This window comes from Heterodontus francisci, chromosome 19 (assembly GCF_036365525.1).
Source record: "Heterodontus francisci isolate sHetFra1 chromosome 19, sHetFra1.hap1, whole genome shotgun sequence".
NCBI lineage: Eukaryota > Metazoa > Chordata > Chondrichthyes > Heterodontiformes > Heterodontidae > Heterodontus > Heterodontus francisci.
This window is the reverse complement of record NC_090389.1, coordinates 22,149,618-22,173,625: the sequence shown is the minus strand read 5'-3', so window position 1 is coordinate 22,173,625 and position 24,008 is coordinate 22,149,618. Positions and strand designations below refer to the sequence as shown.

The window sequence follows — 24,008 nt, the reverse complement described above, 5'->3', positions numbered from 1 at the left end:
ATCATTAATCCAGGCTTCATTACTACTATGCTCCCTTACCCATAACTGTTTATTGTCATTTGACTACTGTGCAGATTGAGCCAAAATTAAGCATCCTAAAAAAAAAAAATCGCTCTGAAATTTTCATTGTTCATTTCAAAAATGAATCTTACTTTAAAAGAGCCCTAATTAGAAACATTGACAAGATTATAACATATTTTAATTCTATTCCAATGCTCTGCTGGCCAACCTCCCATCCTCCAACCCATAAACTTCAGCTGATCCAAAACTCCACTGCCCATATCCTACCCCGCACCAGATCCTACTCACCATCCCACATGTCCTTACCGAGCCTATATTGGCTTCCAGTCCCCCAGTGCCTCCAGTTTAAAGTTCTCATCTATTTAAGTCCATTTACGGTCTCACCGTTCCGTATCTCTTCACCTGTCAAGGTGCCATGCTTTGGAATTCCTTGCTTAAACTCTTTTGCCTCACACTTCTCCTTGAAGGCCCTCCTAAAAATCTACCTCATCCTTTCCTAATGTCTTCTTTTTTGGCTTAGAGTCAATTTTTGTCCTGATGATGCAATTTTTCTATGTTAAAGAGGCTGTATAGACACAAGTTGTTGTTCTTATGTTTGAACCAGTGGCATCAGTAATTTTATTACCTCTGAATTGATTTCGGTAACCTGGCTATCTTTATTACACGATTAACTGTTTTCTGTGCTCATTCAGGCAGGGGAATGAAATTTGTAACCATGGAGACAGGTGGAAAACTGAAGCTGAAAAAGGCCTTGAGTCAATAAGTGGCTGTTAAACCACTTGAGAAACACATGATAAGCATTATTTTGCAGCGAGCACTGTTTGGCCAGGTTTCCCCCGCTGAAGATACGAAATCTTATCAGACAAACTCAACCAATGCAATTGGACGTCAACTGTTAGGAGAAAAATTGGAACAACATGCCCCCTAGTGTCAGTTTTTAATTTTGCCAGCTCTGGTACACCAGAGGTTGGCTCAGTTCTTTGGCTGCCTCGCTTCTGAGTTAAAATGTTGTGGCTTCAAGAATGTGGTCAGAAGGCAGTTGGTGCGGTTGATCTGTTAAAAAGGAAAAGGCTTGTTATGCTTAATGGTTTTTTTTCCCTATTCCTAAAAACTTTTACAGTGCTGTAATAGAGAGCTTTGAACAGACCATGATAAACTACATGGACAGTTACAAAGCACCACAATTTATAATACCATCAGAGCTTAATAAAGATAACCCACACAGAACACAGAGCTAATATCTACTTGCTACAATGCCTGTATATTTACTACCTTGAAAGGTCTTTCCGTATTAAAATAATAATCTATCTCTGCCTGGTCCAGATGATTTGCAACTAGGTTGCTGAAGGAAGTGGGAGTGGAGATAGCGGAAGAGCTTACCATAATCTTCCAATCTTCCCTGCGGAGGTGCCAGAGGATTGGAGAGTGGCAAATGTGGCCCCCTTATTCAAGAAAGAGTGTAAAGACAGTCCTAGTAACAACAGGCCAGTCAGTTTAACATCAGTGGTGAATAAGGTTTTAGAAACTATAATCAGGGGAAAATCTCAACAGGTACTGGGAGAGGTTTGAATTAATTAATGATAGCCAGCATGGATTTGTAAAAGGCAGAACATGTTTGACTAATCTAATTGAATTTTTTGATGAAGTAACAGAGAAGGTTGATGAAGAGAAAGCAATGGATGTTGTCTATATGGATTTTAAGAAAGCATTTGACTAGGTACCACATAAAAGGCTGGTTAACAAAGTTGATGTTCATGGAATAGAAGGGTCAGTGTCAGCTTGGATAAAGAATTGGCTTAAGGACAGAAAACAGCATGTCGTGGTGAATGGTTGATTTTCAGACTGGAGGATGTTGGACAGCGGTGTTTCCCAGGGGTCAGTGCTCGGACCACTGCGTTTTAGATATGTACAAATGACTTAGATATTGGAGTACAGAGCAAAATTTCAAAATTTGCCAATGCCATCAAACTTGGAGGTGTGGCAGACAGTGAGGATGATACCAATCAACTGTAATAGGACATAGATAGGCTATCAGAATGGGCAGACAAATGACAGATGGAATTTAAAACAGAGAAGTGTGAGGGGATGCATTATGGCAGAAGGGATAGGGAGAGGCAATATAGACTTAATGGCACAGTTCTAAAGAGTGCACAGGGACAGTGGGACTTGGGAGTTCACACGCATAGATCTTTGTTAGGTGACAGGACATATTGAGAGTGTAGTTAGCAAGCCATATGGAATCTTGGACTTCATAAGTAGAGGTATTGAATACAAAAGCAGGGACATAGGAACATACGAATTAGGAGCAGGAGTAGGTCACATGGCCCCTTGAGCCTGCTCTACCATTCGATAAGATCATGGCTGATTGTAACCTTGACTGCACATTCCAGCTGACTCCCGATAACCTTTCATCCCCTTACTTGTCAAGGATCTATTTACTTCTGCCTTAAAAATATTCAAAGACTGCTTCCACTGCCTTTTAAGGAAGAGAATTCCAAAGACTCACGATCCTCTGAGAGAAAAATTTCTCCTCATCTCTGTCTTAAATGGGCGACCCCTTATTTTTAAACAGTGACCCCTAGTTCTAGATTCTCCACAAGGGGAAACATCCTTTCCACACCCACCCTGTCAAGACCCCTCAGAATCTTATATGTTTCAATCAAGTTGCCTCTTACTCTTCAAAACTCCAGTGGATACAAGCCTAGCCTGTCCAATCTTTGCTCACAAGACAACCCACCCATTCCAGGTATTAGTCTAGTAAACATTCTCTGAACTGCTTCCAACACATTTACATCCTTCCTTAAATAAAGAGACCAATACAGTACACAATACTCCAGATGTGGTCTCACCAATGCCCTGTATAACTGAAGCATAACCTCCCTACTTTTGTATTCAATTCCCCTCGCAATAAACGATAACATTCTATTAGCTTTCCTAATTACTTGCTGAACTTGCATATTAACCTTTTGCGATTCATGCACGAGTACACCCAGATCCCTTTGCATCTCAGAGCTCTGCAATCTCTCACCATTTAGATAGTATGTTTCTTTTTATTCTTTAGGCCAAAATGGACTATTTCACATTTTCCCACATTATTCTCCATTTGCCAGATCTTTATCCACTCACATAACCTATCTATATCCCTTTGTAGCCTCCTTATGTCCCCTTCACAACTTACTTTCCTACCTATGTTTGTGTCATCAGCAAATTTAGCAACCATACCTTCAGTCCCTTCATCCAAGTCATTTATATAAATTGTAAAAAGTTGGGGCCTCAGCACTGATCCCTGTGGCACACCACTCATTACATCTTGACAACCAGAAAAAGGCACAAAAACCCCAAAAGTAAAGACAGTCAACCGTGGATAACAAAGGAAGTTAAGGATTGTATAAGATTAAAAGAAAAGGTCTTTAAAGTTGCCAGAAATAGTAGTAAACCTGAGGATTGGGAGGATTTTAGAATACAGCAAAAGAGGACGAAGAAACTGATAAAGAAAGGGAGAATAGAATATGAATGTAAGCTTACAAAAAATATAAAAACAGACTGTAAAAGCTTCTACAGGTACGTAAAAAGGAAATGTTTGGCTAAGACAAATGTTAGTCCATTACAAGCAGAGTCAGGAGAATTTATAATGGGGAATAGAGAAATGGTAGAGAAGCTAAATGATTACTTTGTGTCTGTCTTCTCTGAAGAAGGTACAAAAAATCTCCCAGAATTAGCGATCCAAGAGATTAGGGGGAATTGAAGGAAATTAGGATGAGTAAGAAGTTTGTATTGGAGAAATTAATGGGGCTGAAGGTTGATAAATCCCCAGGACCTGATATTCTACATCCCAGAGTGTTGAAAGAGGTAGCTATGGGGATAGTGGATGCATTGGTGATCATCTGCCAAAATTCTACAGATTCTGGAGCGTTTCCTGCAGATTGGAAGGTTGCAAATGTCACCCCACTTATTAAGAAGGGAGGGAGAGAGAAAACAGGGCATTACAGTATTAGAAAGTCAAATTGACTGCCAGCACAGACCATAAATCCCAGCCCGTCTAAACTGATAAAGAACTGATTTATCAAGAATGCCAGATGTGATAGTTTGATGAGGTTTACAATTATCCATTCTGTGTGCCCTTGTACTGAAGTCAGGTTTCCATTTCCCCCTAGCTATTCTGAGTGTTAAAGATTATTTCATATTTAGGAATGATTTATGTAGACCTAGGTACTGCTCTGAATTGTTCCTTATGTTTCTCCCTCTACCCACTGTTTGGGTGAGCATGCAATTTATGTTATTCAGATTTAACCCATCCAAGTTTCTGTTTAGGGTTTACTTTCCCCATTTACAGGGTCACTGTTTCCATGAAGAATGTCCAACAAACATTTTTGTGGGGTGGGAAGGAGCAGAGCCCAAGAACCTAGATGTAATTTTTATAACAGTGGCGTCATGGACAATACATTTTGATGTAATTTATCTTGTTGTACTATGCAAATTGCACATCTGCACAAATTGAATAACAGTAGAAGGAACATGAAAATCTTTCATTGGGATGGTGCCCTTCATTCCTTTCTTCTAGGTGTCCTGGTTAATATTTATGCCCTCAACCAAAATCACTGAAAACATTTATTATCAGATTGCTGTTTGTGGGAGCTTGCTGTGTGCATATTGACTGCTGCATTTCCTCAATTGCAACAGTGACTACACTTCAAAAGTTCTTCAGTGGCTGCAAATTGCTTTTGGGAGGTTGAAACTTGCTACATAAATGCAAGTGAATGAAAAAAACTTTGCAAGAAAGCATAGAACAGAGAAGGACAGTGTGGCCCAGTGCTGCCTCCAAATCCAGCCTATTGTGAACTCTACCCTGTTTAGTCTTCTGAGGTAAATGTCTGCATAAATACTCTCTGCTCCCCAAAGGTAATCAAACAAAACTGCAGAATGTTCATCTATCCTCATCGCTCCATGATTAGACCCCAGCCTGCTCCACTCCACAAGGAATGTGTCTCCACCCCAGCAGTGCACAAACCACTTTGTCGCAGGGCCTATTCAGTCAGCTGTGGTTCAGTTGGCTGCACTCTTGCCTCTGAGTCACAAGGGTCTGGGTTCAAATCACACTGTAGGGCTTGAGCACAAAGATCATGGCTGATACTCCAATGCAGCAGCGAGGGAGTGCTGCACTGTCAGAGGTGCCCCATCTGCCTGCTTGGATGGATGTCAAAGTTTCCATTGCACTATTTTGAAGAAGAGCAGATGAGTTCTTCCTATTTATCCCTAAATCAACATCACACAAAAAGAACAGATTACCTGGTCATTATCACATTGCTGCTTGTGGGAGTTTGCTGTGTGTAAATTGGCTGCTTTAGCAACATGGATACGAAATTGACTGGGTGACAGGAAACAGAGAGTAGTGGTTAATGGATGTTTCTTGGGCTGGAGGAAGGTTTATAGTAGAGTTCCCCAGGGGTCAGTGTTGGGACCCTTGCTCTTCCTGATATGTGTTAATGACCTAGACCTTTGTGTACAGGGCACAATTTCAAAATTTGCAGATGATATGAAACTTGGAACAATTGTGAACTGTGAGGAGGATAGTGTAGAACTTCAAAAGGACATGGAAAAGTTGATGGAATGCGCAGACAAGTGGCAGATGAAGTTCAATGCAGAGAAATGTGATATGATTCATTTTGGTAGGAAGAACATGGAGAGACAATATAACATAAAGGGTACAATTCTAAATGGGATGCAAGAGCAGAAGGACCTAGGTGTATATGTGCATAAGTCATTGAAGGTTGAGAGAGCAGTTAATAAAGCATACAGTGTCCTGGGCATTATTAATAGGGGCATAGAGTACAAGAGCAAGGAGGTTACATTGAACTTGTATAAGACACTAGTTCAGCCTCAGCTGGAGGTTTGCATTTATTTCTGGGCATTGCAATTTAGGAAAGATGTGAAGGCATTGGAGAGGGTGCAGAAAAGATTCACAAGAATGGTTCCAGGGGTGAGGAACTTCAGTTACGAAGATAGATTGGAGAAGTTGGGACTGTTTTCCTTGGAGAAGAGACGGTTAAGAGGAGATTTGATAGAGGTATTCAAAATCATGAGGGATCTGGGCAGAGTAGATAGGGAGAAACTGTTTCCACTCGTGAAAGGATCAAGAACGAGAGGGCACAGATTTAAAGTGATTGGCAAAAGAAACAATGGTGACATAAGGAAAACCTTTTTCATGCAGTGAGTGGTTAGGATCTGGAATGCACTGCCGGAGAGTGAGGTGGAGGCAGGTTCCAATCGAGGCATTCGAAAGGGAATTAGGCTGTTATCTGAAAAGGAAGAATGTGCAGAGTTACGGGGAGAAGGCGGGGGAATGGCATTAGGTGAATTGCTCATTCAGAGAGCCAGTGCAGACATGACGGGCCGAATGGCCTCTTTCTGTGCTGTAACAATTCTGTGTGCTTCTGTGTATTTCCTACATTTCAACACTGCCTACACTTCACTGGCTGTAAAGTGTTTTGAAATGTCTGGTACTTTGTGAAAAGTGCTATATAAATGCAAGTTCTCTTTTTTTCTCAGTTTATCCATATAGCCTCCAATCCCATTCGCATCCAGATACTTGTCCAGCTCCTTTTTGAAGGAGTTAGTGTGACCAGCTAGTTTGCTGGAAGTTTATTCCACATACCTGCTATTCTGAAGAAAAGGCTTCTTCTATTCCTTAGAGGCTTGCTCCTTTGAAACCTGTGTCCTTCGGTTCTGTACCCACAGTCTACAGGCAGCTCACATTCACATTTTGCTTTCTGACATCTTAAATATCTGGCTCTTATCCCCTAACACTCTTTACTTCAAAGGAAATAGATTCAGTTCTTAGGGATCTTGATTTGAGGGTTCTCATCCATGCTTTCCACTATTTGCCTGTTCCTTATTCATCTTTCTATTCATTTCTCTTTGTGCAAAGTAATTTAGGTAACTCGCTAGTTTTAATCAGAAAGAAATGACTTGCATTTATATAGTGCCTTTCGTGACCTCAGGAGATCCCAATGTGCTTCACAGCCAATGAATTATTTTTGAAGTGTAGTCACTGTTATAATGCAGGGAAGCACGGCAGCTAATTTGGGCACAGTGAATCCCCGCAAATAGTAATGAAATAAATAAACGGATAATCTGTTTTATTGATGTTGGTTGATGGATAAATATTGGTCAGAACACCAGGAAGAACTCATCTGTTGTTCTTTGAAATACTGCCCAGGGATCTTTTATGTCCAACTGAGGGGACAGAAGGGGCCTTGATTTAAAGTATCATCAAAAGAAAGCACCTCCGACAGTGCAGCACTCCCTCAGCACTGGACTGGGAGTATCAGCCTTGATTATGTGCTGCATTCTCTGGAGTGTGACCCTAAAACAGCTGTTTTCTGGGAAAAGATTTCTGTAGAAATTGGTAGGAAACTTATCCTGTGTCCATGTTTGGGAAGAATATGAGAATCCATGTAGAGTTGAAGAAGATACTCGTTTATCCTAATTCCCATTTAGGTTGGGAAGATATTGGGACCTCAACTTCATTCAATATAAGGGACAGCAAGGGAAACTGGGATTGATGTCCATTTGAGTAGATACAGATCCTGGTTGTGAGAATCACATTCCAGGAAGGTCGGAAGGGTCACCAAGGCATAAAAGGAGCCAGAGCATATTTGGGAAGAGCTGAGCATTGCGGTAAAGAGAGGCATGGGTGCAAGAAGGCAGCTGAGAGACAGTGGCAGACACAGAGAGCAGGATTTTAGGCCCCGTTGGGGCTGGGATCGGAGGCGGGCGGGAGCTGAAAGTAGCCCTGCCTGCCTACATGCTGGTTCCCTGACTCCATCCCGCCTGCGGGCCATTTTACGGAGGCAGGATCAGGGCTGGCAGGGCTATCCGCCCACAGGCAGCGGATAGCTGATCAGGCTTATGAAGAGTCTAATTTGAGGCCAATTAAAGGAGGAATTGTCCAGTTGACCTCCAGGTTCCCACAGGTGTTGGGGGCCAGTTTGGTGCCTGGAGGTGGGCATCTGGTGGCAGACCAAGGGCCAGCACTCCTGGCAGACATAGAGGCCCTTCCTGCTTGCCTGGGTGGAAGAGTAGCCGCAGCCCCCAACAGTGGTGGCCTGGCTGCTGAATCTATTTTTTAATTAAAGATTTAAAAAAGTTGGAGAGAGGGCACCTCCATGTTGAAGCACCCTCTCCCTTACTTACCTTCGATAACAGCCTGCTGCTCCTCTTAAGCTGGAAGGCCTCTGAGAGGCCCTCCAGCTTCAACAGCCTGCCCGCCATCCTTAATTAGATGGTGAGCCTGCCCTCTGACCATTAATTGGCCTTCCTGGGGAAAATCGAGTAACTGTTTCCCCCCAGTAGGCCAGTTTGGGACCCAGAAACAGACCCGACCTCTATTTTTTGCCCCAGGGGGGAAAATCCGACCCAGAGTATGAGGGAGGGATGAGTGGATAGAGACAAGAAGAAGGACACAAATAGACATTTCATCCGACTTAGCCACTTGTAAAGCTTTATGATGTGGTGTGCCCAGGCTTCCAGAAACCCTTTGATAAAGTTCCACATGAAAGGCTGCTTCACACCCTTAAGGAAGGAGGTATCCGAGATAAAAACCTAGAGGGAGATAAGGAATTGGCTAAAGGTGAGGAAGTAGTAGGATGCAGAGATGCACTGAGTGGGGTGCTCCTGCTTTTTACATGTCATGGTGCTGGGCCCCTACTGACTCTAATCTACAAAGCAACAAGGATTCAGAAACACAAGGCAGAGGCGGATGTAAAAGATCCCACGGCACTATTTGAAGAAGAGCAGGAGAGTTCTCCCCAGTGTCCTAGCCAATATTTATTTCTCATCCAATGCCTAAAATCAGATTACCTGGTTATTGTCACATTGCTGTTTGTGGGACCTTACTATGCAGAAGTTTCAACAGTGACTACACTTAAAAAAAAGTATTTAATTGGCTGTAAAGTCCTTTGGGACATACTGAGGGTGTGAAATATAAATGTAAGATCTTTCATTTTCTTTATGTTATGAGGAAAAGTTTGAAAAATTCTTCAAATGTCAATGGAGGAGGATGAAAGGGGACCTCATATAAATACATAAGATACTAAGTGGAACAGAAAAATGGAAAACTGTTACACATTAAACCATAACTGCAGTGCAAGGGGCCATTGATACAAATTGGTAAACGGCAAGTTCAGGACTGAATGACCAATACTGCAGTGGTTTTGGGCAGAACAGGAGAAGTAAAACCTCTGGATTCATTTAATAAACAAATTCTCTACTGGGAGGATCATACGTTTCTATAGAAGGATGGGCCAAATGGCCTCTCATTGGTTTAGACACACACAAGGCAGAGCAAGGCAAGAGCACAATGAGACGGGGAAAGGAGACGGAATAGTTGATCTCACCCATGCAGCAATTGGCATGCTATGATTGGCCTCAGCACCAACAGGTTAGGGATGGGGAAATTCCTACTTCTGACTTATTCAGCGACACTGGCTGGAAGAGTGTAATGTCTGGTTTATTTATTTACTCTAGTTGCAAGGCTGAAATTTATTGCCCATCCCTAAGTTTTGATTCAACTGAGTGGCTTGCTAGGCCATTTCAGAGGGCTGTTAAGAGGCAATTACTTTGGTGTGGGACTGGAGTCACATTTAGGCCAGACCGGGTAAAGATGGCAGATTTCCTTCTGTAAAGAACATCATAGAATCATAGAATCGTAGAAAGTTTAAGGTACAGAAAGAGGCGATTTGGCCCATCGTATCTGTGCCGGTTGAAAAACGATCTACCTATTCTAATCCCACCTTCCAGCATTTGGTCCATAGCCCTGCAGATTACAGCACTTGAGGTGCATATCCAGACACCTTTTGAATGAGTTGAGGGTCTCTGCCTCAACTACCCTTTCAGGCAGTGAGTTCCAGACCCCCACCACCCTCTGGGTGAAAAAGCTTTTCCTCATCTCCCCTTTAACTTTTTTTACCAATCACTTTAATTCTATGTCCCCTTGTCACTGACCTCTCTGCTAAGATGAATAGACGCTTCACTTCCACTCAATCCAGGCCCCTCAAAATTTTGTATATTTCAATCAGATTTCCCCTCAGACTTCTCTGTTCCAAGGAGAACAATGCCAGTCTATCCAATCTTTCCTCATAGCTGCATTTTTCCAGTCCTGGCAACTTCCTTGTAAATCTCCTCTGTACCCTCTCTAGTGCAATTACATCCTTTCTGTAATGAGGCGATCAGAACTGCACACAGTATTCAAGTTGTATCAGTGAAACAGCTGGGTTTTTACAACAATCCAACAGCTTCATGGTCATTTTTACTGCTGTCAGCTTTTTATTTCTAGATTAGTGTTATCTATGTATCTCGTGCAAACAGCATCAGGGTCAACTATGTTAGTCCCTGCTATCAATTAGGCAGCAGACACTTAGCTTCCGATCCATGCTCTCTCTAAGCGCAGCTCCTCACTGGGAGTATTGAACTTACGTTTAATGTCAAGAGTCCCGTACAAGGATTGTCTGAGAAATCAGAGGCTGAGAGACATCCATGGAATCATAGCCCAGCATGAGCCAGTGCCTTCAGGAGAGGAGGGGCAGTGAAACGATCTAGAAAAAGTGGGGGCGGTGGGTGGGGGGGGGGGAATGTGCACAATGCTTCTCACATGCAGAGATTTACTTGTTATATGAGGGGGTATTGAGAAACTACAAAGTAGAAAGCCAGTGCCTCACTGAAATGGTGCCCACAATCTGAGGGCTTTTGACCTTTGGTCTTAAGAGTTTTCAAAATTCACTTCATGAATGTTCATTAGTTGAAGTATTGGAACTGTTTCACCCATGGAAATTGATGGGGCAGACCAACTTTAGATATCACATCATGAGAACGGACACTGGGAACTTTAAAAAATGTCACTGTACTGCCTCATGGAATGGAACACGAAGGCCTTCAAAGCATGTTGGAACAATTACTGTGCTCACAGGGGAAGCAAGCAGCTGTTGAAGAGAGTGTGACACTGAAATGTATCCAAGAGTTGGATTGTTATGATTGAATGTGGTTTGAACTCTGAGGTCTGTCTTAAATACCTACTTTGCCATAAAACCTTTTTGGGAAGAACATTAGAGTACAAGCAGTTTCAAGGTATGAAGTAAAATATACATAAGATCTGCGCACTGGTAATCGCAGGAGAAATAATGTAGCACAGATTAAAGTGGCCCTACAATTAATAAAATGATACAATAACGCAACAATCAATAATTGTACCTTTTAAAAATTATGCCAAAGGATTTTTAAATGAATACCTACCTGTATAATGCAGTAAATGGAAGCTCATTTTACATTGATGCATACATTCAAACACAATCTCATGCAGTGTGCTTCCTCAGAGCGGCCAATCAAGATCTACCTGCAATATTTATGCCAATTTCGCAATGTAAGCCTTTCCCGTAAAAGGTTGGTGTGTGTGGGGGAGGGGCAAATCCAGAAACTGACCTGCTCCACTCGGTACAGTTAAACGGGCCCAGGATCTGGCCTACTCCACTGGGCCCAGTTAATGGGCCCCAGGGTCTGGCCTGCTCCAGTGGGCTCCGTTAATGGGCTCCAGGATCTGGCCTGCTCCAATGGGCCCAGATAATGGGCCCCAGGGTCTGGCCTGCTCCAGTGGGCCCAGTTAATGGGCCCCAGTGTCTGGCCTGCTCCAGTGGGTCCAGCTGATAAGAACAGAAGAAATAGATGCTGTAGACCATTCAGTCCCTCAAACCTGCTCACCATTCAATACTATCATTGCTGATCGTATACCTCAACTATACTTTCCTGCCCACTCCCTATATCCCTTGGTTCCCTGAGAGATTAAAAATCTATCAAGCAAATGGTGCATTCACAACCCTCTGGGGTAGAGAATTCCAAAGATTCACAGCCCTCTGCATTAAGAAATTTCTGAAAATAGAGACATGTTGTCGAAACTTTTCGTCTTGCACTCATCAGGACAACCCGCAAGGATACCAACAGAAGGGAAAGCAACAACTTTATACTGTATGAAAAGAGAGTGATGATTGGTTGACAAGTGAACTCTGATTGCTAGAGGCGTTGCCATGTAGATCAAAAGTTTATGGTGGCTGACAGTTAACTGTCAAGCTTTGTTTGAAATTTAAACCGGGCAGCTTGACTCTGATTGGTCAAAGCATTGACCTGAGGAATGAACCAGCAAATGGCTGTCACTTATTTTGTCTAGCTGAAACAGGTGCAATGTGTGTACATGTTCTTTTTGTCTGCAAAGAACAGGGTCCTGTATTAATATATATAGCTTCCAGTAAATAAATAAAGGGTACAATTCTAAAGGGGGTGCAGGAGCAGAGGGACCTGGGTGTATATGTGCATAAGTCATTGAAGGTGGCAGGACAGGTTGAGAGAGCAGTTAATAAAGCATACAGTATCTGGGCTCTATTAATAGGGGCATAGAGTACAAGAGCAAGAAAATTATATTGAACTTGTATAAGACAATAGTTCAGCCTCAGCTGGAGTATTCCATCCAATTCTGGGTGCCACACTTTAGGAAAGATGTGAGAGCATTGGAGAGAGTACAGAAAAGATTCATGAGAATGGTTTCAGGGATGCGGAATTTCAGTTATGAAGATAGATTGGAGAAGTTGGGACTGTTTTCCTTGGAGAAGAGAAGGCTGAGAAGTGATTTGATAGAGGTATTCAAAATCATGAGGGGTCTTGACAGAGTAGATAGAGAGAAACTGTTCCCATTTATGAAAGGATCGAGAACGAGAGGGCACAAATTTAAAGCATTTGGTAAGAGAAGCAAAAGTGACATGAGGAAAAACATTTTCATGCAGTGAGTGGTTAAGGTCTGGAATGCACTGCCTGAGAACGTAGTGGAGGCAGGTTCAACTGAAGCATTCAAAAGGGAATTTGATAGTTATATGAAAAGGAAGAATGTGCAGGGTTACTGGGAGAAGGCAGGGGAATGGAACTGATGAAACTGCTCTTTCAGAGAGCCAATGCAGACACGATGGGCCGAATGGCCTCCTTCTTCACCGTAACAATTCTGTGATTCCGTGATTCTGTGATTCTTATTACAGAGGGATCTGTTCTTTGCAGACAGAAAGAACATGAACACACATTTCGACTGAACAAAATAAGTGACAGCCATTCTCTGGTTCATTCCGCAGGGCAATGTCTTGACCAATCAGAGTCAGGCTGCCTGGTTTAAATTTTAAACAAAGCTTGGCAGTTAACTGTCAGTCACCATAAACTGGTGCGTTCTCCATGGCAACGCCTCTACCAATCAAAGTTAATTTGCCAACCAGTCAGCACTCTCTTCTCATACAGTATAAAGTTGTTGCTTTCCCTTATATTGGTATTCTTGCAAATTGTCCTGATGAGTGCAAGACGAAAAGCTTCAACAACGTATCTCTATTTTCAGCAATACTCAAGTTCTGTACTACCAAATGACTAAAGAAATTTCTTCTCATCGCAGTCCTAAATGATCAACCCCTTATCCTGAAGCTATGTCCCCATGTTCTAGAATCCCCAATCAGGGGAAACAATCTCTCAGTGCCTACCCTATCAAGCCCCTTCATATTCTTGTATGTTTCAATGAGATCACCTCTCATTCTTCTAAACTCCAGAGAATACAGGCCCAGTTAATTCAGCCTCTCATCATAGGACAACCCTCTCATCCCAGGAACCAATCTAGTGAACTTTCACTGTACAGCCTGCAAGATAAATATATCCTTTCTTAGATATGGAGACCAAAACCTCTTACAGTACTCCAGATATGGTCTCACCAAAGCCCTATACAATTGTTGCAAGACTTCCTTGTTCTGGTACATTAATCCCCTTGCAATAATGGTCACCATGCCACTTGCCTTCCCAATTGCTTGCTGTACCTGCATGCTAACTTTCTGTTAGTCGATAGGCTGTCCACTAATATTCATTATAAGCCCACCGACTCCCACAGCTACCTCGACTACACTTCTTCACACCCTTACTCCTGTAAGGACTCCATTCCATTCTTCCAGTTTCTCTGTCTCCGACATCATCTGTTCTGATGATGCAACCTTCCACAACAATGCCTCTGATATGTCTTCCTTTTTCCTCAAACGAGGATTCCCCCCACTATGGTTGACAGGGCCCTCAACAGTGTCTGGCCCATTTCCCGCACTTTTGCCCTCACCCCTTCCCCTCCCTCCCAGAACCGCGACAGGGTTCCCCTTGTCCTCACTTTCCACACCACCAGCCTTCGCATCCAGAGGATCATCCTTCGCCATTTCCACCACCTCCAGCGTGATGCCACTATCAAATGCATCTTCCCCTCCCCTGTCAACATTCCGAAGGGATTGTTCCCTCCGCGACACCCTGGTCCACTCCTCCATTCCCCCGACACCTCATCCATCTCCCATGGCACCTTCCCATGCAATCGTAGGAGGTGTAATACCTGTCCTTTTGCCTCCTCTCTCCTCAATATCCAAGGCCCCAAACACCCCTTTCAGGTTAAGCAGCGATTTACGTACTTCTTTCAATTTAGTATACTGTACTCGCTGCTCACATCGTGGTCTCCTCTACACTGGCGAGACCAAACGCAGATTGGGTGATCGGTTTGCTGAACACCTTCACTCAGTCTAAAAGCATGACCTCGAGCTTCCAGTTGCTTGCCATTTCAACACACACCCCTGCTCTTATACCAACATTTCTGTCTTTGGTCTGCTCCAGTGTTCCAGTGAACATCATCGCAAGCTCAAGGAGCAGCACCTCATCTTTCAATTAGGCACTCTACAGCCTTGCAGACTGAACATTGAGTTCAATAACTTCAGAGCATGACTGGCCTTTTTTTAATATTTTATTTTTTAACCATGTGCCTGCTTTTCATGCAGTCGGAACTGCTCATTATTCCACTATTAACACTTTCTCTGGACTAATGCTTTGTCTTTCACGACAAGCATTAACACACGCTTTGCCTTTGTCCCAGGACAGCTTTGTTATTTAATCTCTCCTGCCCCATCAAACACCTTCCCCTTTGTTCCCTCCCCCACCCCCTCCCCTTCACTTGCTTAATATCTAATTCTTTTCTAACCTTTGCCAGTTCTGATGAAAGGTCACTGACCTGAAGCATTAACTTTGCTTCTCTCTCCACAGATGCTGCCAGACCTGCTGAGTATTTCCAGCACTTCTTGTTTTTGTTTCAGATGTCCAGCATCTGCAGTATTTTGCTTTTATTTTATGCTAACTTTCTGTGTTCTTTGTACGAGTACACCCAAACTCTCTGAACATCAAGCAAAATCCACAATAGCTTTTAAAAGAGTAGATAACTATCTGAGAAAGAAAAATAAATAAAAGGATGTGAGAGAAGGGCAGGGAATGGAACTACATGGATAACTCTTTCAAAGTGCTAGCACAAGTATGAAGGGCCAAATGGCCTCCTCCTGTGCTGTAAAATTACACACTTCTGTGAAGTTTTTTTTTCTTCATGTTATTCATATCATCTCAATTTGTTCTTTCCTCAGATTCACAAAGGGTTGACGACTGAGCCTGGGAGGGCAGGGTGTTTGAAGGATCCTCCTCTGCTGGGTGTTGCTGTGGATTAGGGTGCACCTCAGCAACAGGGCAATTGGACACTACTGATGGACTACCCATGGTGAGACCTTTGGAGAACTCAGGAGGCTTCCAAATGATCAAAGCCTGGAGCTGTACAGTGATGGGTTGTTGGCTTTGTGTCAGTGTAGTTAGCAGATTGATTGAATAGCCACTCCGCTCTGCCCTTTGGATCCAGGCCAACTGGATAACAACAACAACATAATAAAATGTCCCAAGGCATTTTGCGCCTGATCACTGTCTTCTGCGAGAATGATCAGAGCCTCAGACACAGGTACAACTAGCTGGATGCTAATGGAGACACGAAAGGTATTGTCCCATTTAACGTCTTTGGACTACATTTCCATTGGAAATGTAGGACTGCTGCAGATGTCAGAGAGGCAATGAATAACATGCAATTCTGGTGCCACTGAGGAATTCAGATCTTTATCAACCTGTTTGTAAGAATGCTGCATTTTATGTTTCAGACTTTGGCAATGAATTTTTTGCCCTCTGGAATAGATTAAAATGACAAGTCAGTTTTTTTTTTAGCATGTAATATGCTTTGGCTCTTTGTTTATGTATTCCCATTTTCCACTCTGCTGCCTGGCTACCTCTTTAACCAAGTTTTTGGTCACCTGTCCTTACATCTCTTTCTTTGGCTAGGTGTCACGTTCTGTCTGATAATACTCATGTGAAGCGTCTTGGAATGGTTTACTACGTTAAAGGTGCTAAATAAACATGGTTGTTGTTGTCACTTGAAGTCATTTTCTGCATTTCTGTTCTGTGACTGCCTTTAAGAGTGCTTTCCCTTTAAGATCTTAGTATGCGAATATGTTGAGTATCAGGATGCAGTCATGTGACTACTTGCCAGTCTCACTACGTAACTGTAACACCAAGAGGTAAGTTCTGTAAATAGTTAGCTCTGCACTGTATATACTTGTTAGCTGTTAATAAACCTGTTTGAGATCTCCAATCAACTGAACTCCATGCATCCCATGTACGTTGTGTTACGACTGAGGCGGGAGGAGTGCACTATTAATTCAGTCCCAGTTCTCCACTTACTGAAACAGTCATCAGATACACTATTTTCCCCAGAATAGAACTTACTAACCAGGTTTCTTTACTGAATAACAAAATTAACAGTTTATGATAAAACAAGTCTTAACTAGTAATGAAGTGAAACAATAGCGCTCTGATCAAATTTTTAAAGTTTCAACATTAAATTTTCAAAAATCCCCTTTCTATCATAACCAAATGTTAAAGTCCCTTTTGACCTTAGACCCTTTACACTCACATACACACACACACACATATATACACCGGTTAACCGAAAAAATATAAAAAAGGATTTTTAGATTAAAGCTCTATTACAGACAAAAAGAGCTTGGGCAGATTACTTGCTCATTTTGGAAGGAAGCAGCAGATGAGATATGCTGTTCCAGACTGCCATACAGTCTAACTTCTGAGCAGACGCAGTCAATAAAACTTTAGAACAGTTCTCTTTAGGCAGCGTTGAGAATTTTATTTTTAGCAGGCTTTCTTCAAATACGGGAAACAAGACAACTTGGCACAGTGGACTTCACAGAGTCTTTTAGGGAATTGCTGGAAAGTGAGCTGGGTTATAGTCTTCTGTTCTTCCTTGGAATTCTGCAGACTTGACTTGATATCCTTCCAGACACACACACACACACACGGACTAACAGCCAAAAAGCTTGTTGAGTTTTTTCTGCCCATCCAGGTGTGTTCTGCTACTACTGGGCTTGTCCAATCAAAGGAGTGCTTGTCACTTTTCTGCCCCTGTTGCCAGGGTTTCTGTTTGAGGCCTAACCTGAGCCATGTGGCAAACAATAACACTATTGCCAATTCGGCTCCCTCACTGTCCTCTTGATTAAAAAACTGATCCAACATTTATTTAGCTTAACTATAAATTCCTTTTTTAAAAATTATTTTGAACAAAAAAACAGAATCACTTTCATAACAGTTGCATCAGACAACATAAACAGCTTCCCATTACAATTTCCATTTCATGTATGGAATCTCAGATGCAATATTGATATCAGAACAGATCAAGGTCTATGACTTTCTGTGGATGGCATCGCTGATTTAGTTCCAGAAATAGAATGTGATTTATTAAAATAAACAGGCCTGGCCATGGTACAACATGGGAGCTTTCAACTTCAGTTTTGGGGATGAATTTTCATTATGGGGTTGGGAAACTGATGCCTGGAACATTTCCGGGTCCTCACCCTATTTTTAAATGCAACGCCGTGAATTGGCCTGGGTGCGAACCTGACACCAACTAGAGGAGTGGGAAGCACCCTGGAGACAGGAACACGTCACTGAGTGCAATTTTAAAAGGCAAGTGGCAGCCATGGCTGGGGTTGCTGCTGCCTTCAGTAATGCAGCACCAGGAAGATCGGAGGGCCTGGGTTGGCATGGGTATTTATCCCTGGGCAGCACCATGTTTCTCTGATGCCTCCCTGGAGGCACTCATTGATGCAGTGTCACAGAGGAGAGAACTGTTTATCCCAGCCGCAGGAAGGAGAAATCCGCCCAGCCAGACAAGAGGGCGTGGATTGAGGTGGTCACAGAGGTCATCAGCCGGCGACCCACGAGAAGGACCTGGGTCCAGTGTAGAAAAAGGTTCAATGACCTCTTGTGATCTGGTACGGCAAAAGGCCAGCGGTACCCAGTTCATTGGGCCCCAACTCTCTAAGCACCAGAATGCATGCACGCTGACCTCACAGAATGTCCATAGTTCTCCCTCACAGAGTAAGTGAACGGTCACAACACTGAGACGCAGCCACCCTCACATCTGGCGACATTCAAGTGGGGACGTCACTGAGGGGAGCATCAGCCCACGTGTATGCCATGCTGGAAGAGATGAGGTAGGGCAGCCTACTCAGGAATCTTTCTCCTCTCATCCTGCAGAAAAGAGCCCACAATATAGGGAACTGGCCAGAATGGGAGCTGACAGCAATGGAGGAGCAGGTGCTGGAGATCTCCAGGGAGCCGTTGCAGCATTCGGTCGGGGATGGCGAGACAGAAGGTTATGAGCAGCATAACCTTTCTTGAGGTTATTCTTGAGGTGAAGGGCATGGAGGAGACTCCTGCCCAATGTGAGCTATGGATCTTAGACCGTTGTCATCTGAGGAGTTGACTGTGGGCTGGGGCACTTCTTGAGTAGGACCAGTTCTCAACACCATTCCTTTGTGTCTCCCACAAAGCCAGTTGCAGAGCGGGACCAAAGTGGACCTGCCAAATCAGTGCCGACATTCTCGGCAGTGGGGGGAGTCAATGGAACCTGCACCATCACATCATATCCCAGCACCTTCCACCAGCGCAGACACACTCACCCTGGTTGAGCCCAGATTAGCTTGAAAGGGGAGCACTGGGTGAAGCTCACAGCACGCATGAACAGGAGGAGGAGGGTGAGGCAGAGCCACCTGTGGACAGTATCCCTTGGAGGATGGAGGACAGACACTGCAATGCCTTGCTCGGCGAAGTTTGAGAGATACAGCACTGAAACAGCCCACTGAGTCTGTGCCGACCATCAACCACCCATTTATACTAATCCTACATTAATCCCATATTCCCTAAATTCTCCTACCTACACTAGGGGCAATTTACAATGGCCAATTTACCTATCAACCCGCAAGTCTTTGGCTGTGGGAAGTAACCGGAGCACCCGGTGGAAACCCACGTGGTCACAGGGAGAACTTGCAAACTCCGCACAGGCAGTACCCAGAATCGAACCCGGGTCGCTGGAGCTGTGAGGCTGTGGTGCTAACCATTGCGTTGGGTCTTAGGTGTCACAGGCAATGAGGGCCTTCCTCGAGAACCAGAGGCAGATAAATTGGAGTTGGAGTTCCCAGAGGTATTGCAGAGACATGGGCAGGCAATGGAGGAGTCCATGCAGCGTATGTGCTCTGTCATGACTCAGGGCTTCGACCGCATGAGCTCCTCCATTGAGAAATTGGGCAACCTCTTGGAGAGCCAATCGCAGCACCACTCTGAGTGGGTGCAGGAGCAGCACGCTGATATGCGCAGATGGAGTGAAACTCTTTGATGGAACAAAGGTGCTCAGAGTGGATGCAGCTGCATCCCAGTTGGTGCCTGCTTCCAGCAGCCATTGGCATCAGGAAAGGGCTGAGACAGTCCTAGTGGCAGACGATGGGGCAACTCCTCAGTGGGCTCTGGTGTCACCCTGCAGCCCCTCACTCCTGTGACTCAGGAGCTATCTGTGTACCAGGGCCCAGTGTCATGACGCAGGCGCGGCAGCTAGTGGAGGAGCCCCCACGGGCACCTCCAAGACAAGAACAGAAGCCATGGGCATGTCAGACAGAGGCAGAGAGTAGGCAGCAGGCTGCCTCCACCTCATCCTCTGCCACGGGGGAGCACCTTGTAGAAGAGTAAGGTACAGGAAGGCACCATGGTATTGAATTCACTTGTCACCTGGGTGTTATTGTCTACATCTGTTTGTTATTTCGTTTGCCTCACAATATAACTTCTTTATGTCATCACTCTGACAGGTATGTTGTTGATGTCACATTGTGGGGCGGGTGTCAGGGACCTGGGGAGCTAAGTCTGCTATATACCCATGCCTTATGATGTTGGACAATGGTAGATGGAGGAACCCTTCATCCGTATGTTCATGGCTGCCAATGGGACCTCACAGTTAAGGGTCATAGAGGTGAAATAACTCTGTAGGCTGGAAGGTGAGTTGTGAGTTATCAGCCACAGGGGCTCAGGGGAGATCAGATGAAGCGCTGCTGGATCAGTGTTTAATGCCACAGCTGCCTGCAGTTCAACCTGAGGTCTGGGACAGCATGGTCGGACCTCCTCGGCTGCCTGGGCGCTGGCCACCTCTGGAGTGATCCCTTCCTCCTCCTCATCTTTCTCTTCCTCCTCCCAGTCCTCCTCTGAGGTGGCGTTCCAGCTCCTCCTCCTCATCCATCTCCAGGCCTCTTTCCAGTGTCATGTTGTGCAGTGCGCAGCAGACAGACATGATACGAGACACTCTGGCTGGCTCATACTGGAGGGCACCACCTGACTAGTCAAGGCAACGGAAGCTCATCTTCAAGAGACCAATGGTCTGTTCAGTGCAGGACTGTGTTAGGAGGTGGCTCTTGTTTTAGCACCTCTCTTCATCAGTGTCTGGGTTTTGAATGGGCGTCAGGAGCCACCTCCTTAGGGGATAATCCCCAACCCCCACACACATCCACAGAGTCTGGATGTGGGCCTGAAGAGGTGTGGCACCTGGGACTCTTGTAGGATGAAGGAGTCATGACAACTACCCGGGAACTGCCCGCAGACCTGTAAGATTCACTTTTTGTGGTCAGAGATCGGGTAGACATTCAATGAGTGTTCAGGAATCTGACTGGCTGCTCTGTCGGTTCCTTCATAGCTACATGGGCGCAATCAATGAACACCTGGACCTGAGCAGGTAGCTGACTCTTGGGCAGTAGACCCGATGTATTGGGTGGAGCCTGCTTCCCCTTGAAGCCGCCCCCTGCTGTGTTCCTCTGGCCTCCTGCTGTCCAGGAGGTTGCATCTGCTGAAGCTCATCCTGGCTGCTCTGTCCAATGTCACAGTAGCCTGTTCCATCTGACCTCCCTCAGCTGGGCTTTGTGCATTCACCAGACTTCCTCCTGCCAACCCTAGCTGCCCAAGTGATGCCAGTGGGCTCATGTCCCTCTCTGGATTTCTACCACTAAGAAAAGCACGTCCTTCAGCTTCAGCAATGGCTACTCTAATACTTTTGGAGCAGCTGCGCTTTATTTTGTGCCTCTGCATTATTTTAATCAGCCCTCCCCATAGGCCCCCACATCGTACACATCTTGTATACCCTGCCATGTTTCAGACATGGCATTTTCCCCATTCCCTTTCCTTTGAAAATTGTAATCTGCTGCTGACAGCCTGTTAATGAGATCCTCAATGAGCGCAGCAGCCACTTAATTGGAGGTGTGCAGGGTTGCCATCCCCTCCCTCCCGGCATCCCTTTAAAAATGGCAAAGCATTCCAGAGGCGGCGGGACCTAGAGCCGAGCTCCAAGAACACAATCCCCATATCACGCTCACATCCACTCCAGTCCACGGTAGGCTTGAAACATCCAGTCTTGGTGTCCATTTTGAACCTTTTATCAGGGCCACCATGCGAGCATCAGCCTTGGCTCAGTGGTAACATTCTCCTCTCTGAGGCACATGGTTGTGGGTTCAAATCTCACTTCAGAGACTTGTGCATATTTCAGGCTGACATTCCCAATGTAATACTGTGGGAGTGCTGCACTGTCAGAGGTGCCATCTTCATTTATGACCTTAAAACAAGGGCCTGTCTGCCCTTTCAGTGGATGTAAATAATCCCATGTCACTATTTTGAAGAACAGATAGAAGGGGGAATTTTATGCTCTCCCTGAGGTGGGTTTGGAGGTGGGGAAAGCATAAAATTGCTTGGGATGGTGGCTGGGAGTGGGGGTGGGGGGAGGGTTCGTGTCAACTTTCCGCCTCTGCCAACATTTAGTACAGGGCAGGAAGGCCTGTGAACAGCCGTCTTGCCCCACTGCCAGTTGAGGCCCCTAATTGGGCAATTAACCCCAAGTTAAGGGCCTCTTCCCAGAGCAGTCGCAAAGCCATGTGGTGGGCAGCCCTGTCACCACACAAGAAGCATGGCACGGAAAACCGTGTGGGCTGCTTGCTGGCTCCAGTAGGGGGTGGGGCCGGGCCCCTCATTAAAAGGCACTTAGTGCCTGAACGAGGGACCTAGCATCGGGAAGGGTGGGCCACTGAGAGCCATCCCCCTGCCCTTGCTGCTGACCCTCCTCCCCAAACTTCTCTGCAACCCCCATCCCGCACAACCACTCCCATCCTGACCTACTTGAAGCCTTGGTCCAGCAACACTCCTCAGCATCAGGAAGGTCACCTCAGCAGCAGCCACCCCTCCATGGTGGCGCTGCAGCTGCCAGCTTCTGATTGCTCGGCAGCTCTCCAAAGCCTTGATCCTGTGGAAGGTCTGCCACTGTCCACTTAAGTGTCTGATTGGCACCAGTTTCCGCGGGCCTTCCGGAGAAGAGGCGATACGGGGATCTTGGCTTCACTTTTTCTGGACGTCGAGACCCCCACCACCAGAATAAAGTTCCCCCGAGGTGTCCTGGCCAATATTTATCCATTAAACAACATAATTAAAACAGATCATCTGGTTATTTATCACAATGTTGTTTGTGGGAGCTTGCTGTGCACAAATTGGCTGACATGTTTGCTACATTACAACAATGATTAGACTTCAGGAGTACCTAATTGGCTGTAAAACACTTTGGGATATGCTGAGGTCATGAAAGTCGCTATATAAATGCACGTCTTTTTTTTTCTCTCAGCCTATATCACATCACATTGATGAAGTACCTCATTGTCACTTATTGCATAATACCAACTAAATTCTTAAATTGCAGGCACTGGTGAGTATTAGAATTTGCAGCATTACTATGTGGGCAATAAGCAAATGTATTTACAGCTGGAAAACTTCCTATTGTGTCATAACGCCCACATATCAAAATGCCACGCTCCAAATGATACAAGTCTGAGGAAGCAGTTGAGCAGAATTTAGCTGTGTCTTTGGCGAGCATCCTCATAATGAATCATATAATTATGCAGCACAGCAGATGGCCATTCAGCCCATTGTGCCTATGCTGGCTCTTTGAAAGAGATATCCAATAAGTCCCACTTCCCTGCTCTTTCCCCATAGCCCAGCAAAATTTTCCTTTTCAAGTATTTATTCTTTATTCTCTTTTGAATCTGCTTCCACCACCCTTTCAACTAGATCACAAAAACTCATTGCATATTTTTTTCTCATATCACCTCAGGTTCTTTTGCCAATTACCTTAAATCTGTGTCCTCTGGTTACTGTCCCTTTAGCCACTGGAAATAGATTCTCCTGAGCATATTCTCCTTGCTTTTGTAACCTATGGCAGGGATTTTATCCGGGCAAAGGGTGTGGGTTTCAACTCTGGCAAAAGCGTCGCTGAAAACCCCGCATCGGCCCTTCCGTGGCAGGCTCGCCGAATCAAATACCAATTAGGCACTTAAGTGGACAGCGGTGGGCCTTCCACAGGATCAAGGACCCCAATGACAGAAGTCCCGCCCTCTGAAAGCTGCCGGCCAATTAGAGGCCGGCTAACTAAGCAGCGCCACCGTGGAGGCAATGGCTGCTGCCGATAGAGCAGCCACTAGAGGCCCAGGAGCAGCACTGGAACTAGGTCAAGTCAGAAGGGATCTTGCAGAGTGGGGGTTGCGGGCAGGGGTTGTAGGAGGGACGACAGCAAGGGCAGGTGAGAGAAGAAAAGAGAAGAAAAAATCCTTAGCTTTGGAGTGAATTTGCAGTGATAACTTTAACATGCAATCTTCCCTAATAAACAGGGTGTAACATTGGGGCTC

General features: G+C 44.9%; 1 long non-coding RNA gene across 1 annotated transcript; it reads right to left on the bottom strand.

The window, feature by feature from the left end:
- Positions 1–1,035: 1,035 nt before the first annotated feature.
- On the bottom strand, positions 1,036–23,670 carry LOC137379993 (uncharacterized). Its single transcript, XR_010976942.1, has 2 exons — positions 23,455–23,670; positions 1,036–1,074 (listed from the first exon to the last, which is right to left on the bottom strand). It is a non-coding gene; the product is annotated as an uncharacterized lncRNA (long non-coding RNA).
- Positions 23,671–24,008: the final 338 nt, after the last annotated feature.